The sequence below is a fragment of the Arvicanthis niloticus genome, chromosome 23 (genome assembly GCF_011762505.2).
Source record: "Arvicanthis niloticus isolate mArvNil1 chromosome 23, mArvNil1.pat.X, whole genome shotgun sequence".
NCBI lineage: Eukaryota > Metazoa > Chordata > Mammalia > Rodentia > Muridae > Arvicanthis > Arvicanthis niloticus.
The window spans coordinates 1,327,981-1,332,771 of NC_133430.1; the positions used below are offsets into that span (position 1 = coordinate 1,327,981).

Below are 4,791 nucleotides of genomic sequence, written 5' to 3' on the forward strand. Positions count from 1 at the left end.
GTTCCGGAGCCTTTCTCTTTGCATCATAATGAACCGCGGGCCCAACAGAGGCAAATTGCTAGGAGATTCAAAAGGATAAACTCTAATTTCTATTAAGCTGCTATTCTAACTTCAGCAGCTGCTCGTGAAAGCAAACCCCAGAACCTCGGGGTTCACAGCTCCGTCGTCCGTCGTCCGTGCATCTCTGTGGTACCTGCAGAAGGCTGTGTGTTTGCTGACAGGCTAAATGTATACTGTACACAGAGCCAGCACTTCTCTTTGTCACCCAGCACCATCTACTCCTTTAACAGCGTTCTCATTATTTTAAAGCTGTCTCCATTCGTTTCTGAACACAGTAATTAGAAGCTGAAAAGCCTCCAGCACCAACCCTAGCCAGGTCTCCCGAAGAACAAAATTTCTCCTGGGATTCAACAAGTGACCCAGGTTAAGCCAGGGAGTGAGGCACACTGATCCACAGCTGGGCAGCTGCTGGTCTATCGAGGTGTTAGCCAGCAACACCACCCAGGTTTTAGATTCTGGGTCTTGGGTGTGTTCTAATTGGTGTCCATTTTGTTTGTTCAGCTTTTGTTTTCCTGTGGAGAAAGGCAGAAAGCTTGCCAGTGCTCTGGGAAGAGTTCTTGGTGTCCTTAGAAGTGGGAGGTGTTTTGCAACTGAGTTGAATCCAGTAGAGAGATGAAGTGATATGAATAGTTGATTGGAGGAGGTGGTGGTGGTGGTGGTGGAGGAGGAGGAGGAGGAGGAGGAGGAGGAGGAGGAGGAGGAGAAGCTTTTAAGGTGAACTAGTTTTAAGGTGGAATAGATTATCTGCGCTCCTGGATCACTTTTTTGTTTGGTGTTTTTGCACCCACTGCACTGATTCTGAACTTTGACCAAGTGTTAGTATTTCACATGAGTATAAAACCCATGATCTCTCTCTCTCTCTCTCTCTCTCTCTCTCTCTCTCTCTCTCTCTCTCTCTCCCTCCCTCCCTCTCTCTCTCTCTCCCTGTAGAGAAACAGGAAAGGGAAATGAGAACTGAAGGAGAGAGACAAAAAAGATGAAGGATGGAAGGAAAAATTCAAAGAAAAACTAAGAAACATTATATTTCACGTTTCACCTGGGTCTGCTGCTAACTTGGACCCTCTTGCTTGAACACATCTCTGCCCCTTTCTATGTCTGTGCCATCAGTGACCCTGGGATTATTAGGTGGAGGAAAGGGAACCGTGTTCTGGCATCTACAGCTATTCCAGGGAACTCTCTCTGAAAGTGGGTGCAAATGAGAACCTTGACTTGTATTCTCTCACTTAAGCGAAGCATCTGAAATGTAAAGAAGAATCTTGGGAGGGTTTTTTTTTTTTTTTAATTATATTTTAAATTCTGCAGGTGAAACACTGAACTCTGAAAAATGGGCCTGTCAGCACTGTTTTCCATAAATCTACTGATCTGTCATTTGTTTCTTCTGGTTCCTGTTTGCTAATTGTCACGTGGTGTTTCTCTTATTTCTCTAATCTCTAGGACACAATGAAGCCTATCAATCAGCATAAACCTAGGGAAGCCTCCACATCTCTTAGATCCCATCCCGGGGTTTCAGGGTTGTAGTTCCAGACTCTCCACTTCCTACTAGGCCAGCGACTTCCACTTAGACTCTACAGAAGCTTATTGATCCTTTCTCTTCGCCTCCTGCTGTCCCCAACCCTACCACCTTGGAGCCTGCTCAAGAAACATGGCCTGATGCTCAAATCAAAGGGAAAGAGAGTCATGTTCCCTGGGTAGATAGTGGAGGGCCCATATTTCTATTCTGCCTGGCCTCTGTGGACAGGAACTACTCAATACCTGAACACAACAGCTATTCCTGTTGTTGCAGGACAATCTTTCTGACTAAAAAGAGAAAAGAAACAGGAAAGAAAAGCAAAGGAAAAAAATGAATCAGAATTATTTCCTAATTTGCCTTGATGACAATGATGTTGTCAGGTGGCCCCAGCTGCCCCGGAACTTTCTGTGTAGCAAAGGATGACCTCGAACATCTGAATCTCTTCCTCAGCCTCCTGAATGCTGAATTACTGGTGCACAGCAACACACCCAGTTTATGGAGTGCTGAGGACAGAACCTAGGGCTTGGGCATGCCAGCAAAACATTCTAACAACCAACGTATATCCCATAATTTATTTTAAAAGCTAAGTCTTGAGTTGATATTGAACTCAGTGGTTTTTCCTTCCCTTGCTTCCCTTCATTGATCTACTGTGGTGCCCATGGCAGGTCACACTGGGCTTCTAAGTACCAAAGGCTGTGGCTATAGAGAGCCCGTAAAACATGTCTCTGCCTCCAATTAGGCAGAACTAGAACTCTGAAGATCCAGGACAGAAATCTCATTTTTAACATCTATCCATCTATCTCTCTATTTATTTATTTTTATACATGTGGGTATTTTGTCTGCATGTATGCATATCAGAAGAGGACATTGGATCCCATGGAACTACAGTTGTAGATGGTCATGAGTTGCCAGGTAGGTGTTGGGAATTGAATTCAGAACCTCTGAAAGAGCAACTACTGTTCTTAACCACTGAGTCATCTCTTCACTCCTAGAAATCTTATTTTTGATCCAGCAGAAGGGAGATAGGAAGGCTCCTTTTTCCATTATTAAGTTCTAGAAAGTCGCCTTTTGTGAGTGGTGGTGAACGACGCCATGAAGGCGTCGGGCACGCTTCAGGAATACAAGGTGGTGGGGCGCTGCTTGCCAACCCCCAAATGCCACACACCACCACTGTACCGTACGCAAATCTTTGCACCCAACCATGTGGTGGCCAAGTCCCGCTTCTGGTACTTGTGTCGCAGCTGAAGAAGATGGAGAAGTCATCCGGGGAGATTGTGTACTTCGGGCAGGTGTTTGAGAAGTCACCCCTCCGTGTGAAGAACTTCGGCATCTGGCTGCGCTTCGACTTCCGAAGTGGCACACACAACATGTACCAAGAGTACCGGGACCTGACCACTGCTGGCGCGGTCACACAGTGCTACCGAGACATGGGTGCCTGACACGGTGCCCACGCACACTCCATCCAGATCATGAAGGTGGAAGAGATTGCAGCTGGCAAGTGCCTCCGGCCAGCTGTCAAGCAGTTCCACAACTCCAAGATCAAATTCCCATTGCCCCACCGCGTGTTACGGTGCCAGCACAAGCCAAGCTTCACCACCAAGAGGCCCAATACCTTCTTCTAGACACAGAGACCCACTGAATAAAAACTTCAGACTATCAAAAAAAAGTTCTAGAAAGTCAAGCCGAGTGCTGAGGCTTCATTTGGAGTCTAGTGACTTCACTAGTCCTCCACTGTCATCAGCTGTTTGTCAGGAACAAAGAACCAATGGTTTCTTTCAGAAGTGAAGTGTGAAGGGGACTTTTAGAGAAAAATTAAAATCGAGCATTTGGGGATGTAAGAAAACATAAACACCTCTGAACCCAGTGCAGGAATGTATAGTCCCCAAATGTCAGTAAGGATGTCATTGAGGAGCTAACTTGTTATGGTTTGGGAGGACCGCTGGGTGGGCATGACTGTGGCAGCTGATCCCAGTGCTCTCACAGGAGGAAGCAGATGCGTCCAGCAAGACGTGAACAGACCACCCTCCATGCTCTCACTGCTGTGCCTGCCCTGGAGTAATGCCCTCAGACTGTGAGCCAGAATGAATCTCTGTTCCTTTAAGTGTCTGGTCTCAGTTTCAGAAGAGTAAACTCTCACAGACAGTCACTTCCCAGCTGTGTCACCACTGCAGGATCCAGGAAAATCTGTATGAGAATCTACAGTGACCTCAAAATTAAATGCTGGATTTAAAAAGAAAAATTGTGCTTCAGTGACTCATTTTACCCACTTTTAATTAGCTAAAGGATTGTTGAATTATTTTCTTTGGGGAATGCCAAGAGGTAGTCTGATTTATTTAAAACAAAACAAAACAAAACAAAAACACCCTAAGAGAGATTTAGGCATTTTATGTAGTCAGGTTGAATTATCAACACACATGCTATTTATCCAATCTTTGAAAAATACCAGAAACCTGTGCCTGGCTGCTTTAAGATCAGTGTCATTCTAGTCAGGGTTCTGTTGCTGTGATAGGACACTCCACCCAAGACCAACTTGGGGAGGAAAGAGTTTATTTTGTCTCATACTTCCAGGTAACAGTCCGTCACTGAGGGGAGTCAGGGCATAAACTCAAGGAATAAATGTGGAAGTTGGAACGGAAGCAGAGGGTATGGAGGAGAGCTGCTTACTGGCTTGCATCCCATGTCTTGCTCAGCTTGCTTGCTTCTACAGATCCAGGCACAACTATCCAGGATGGGTCCACTCACATCAGTATGGGTCTTCCCATATCAGGTATCAGTCAGGAAAATTCCCCGTAGATATGCTCTCAGGCCAATCTGATAGAAGTAATTCCTTCACTGAGATACCCTCTTCCAAAGTGTATCTAGATTTGTGTCAATTTGATGTACAGGCTGTTTGCAAGCCCAGGTTTACGTCACTGGTGCAGGCCTGGCAGGAGAGCCGGCAGGAACACCTGCCCCTGGGAAGCTGGATGCTCACTCAGGAAATGCAGATAGCTCATCAGATGGGGCAGCCAACTGCAGGCACCCAGAAGAGCTCCAGCAGGTGGGGCGAAGGCCTGGAGAGCTCTGCAAAGTCCATCAGCTATTGGAAAGAGACAATAGAGCAGCCATAAAGGATATGACTGACAGAAGGATCAGGAAAGAAGAAACGGAGCCAGTCCCAAAACAGCGTCTCAGGCACAGTGGAGGCGAGACCACACAGAAGGGATGGTAAAAGCTTGAGC

The 4,791-nt window shown here is 46.2% G+C and overlaps 1 pseudogene; it reads left to right on the forward strand.

Annotated features, from left to right (window-relative positions):
- The first annotated feature begins 876 nt into the window (after nucleotides 1-876).
- On the forward strand, nucleotides 877-3,790 carry LOC143436675 (large ribosomal subunit protein eL20 pseudogene; annotated as a pseudogene).
- The last annotated feature ends 1,001 nt before the right edge of the window (nucleotides 3,791-4,791 follow it).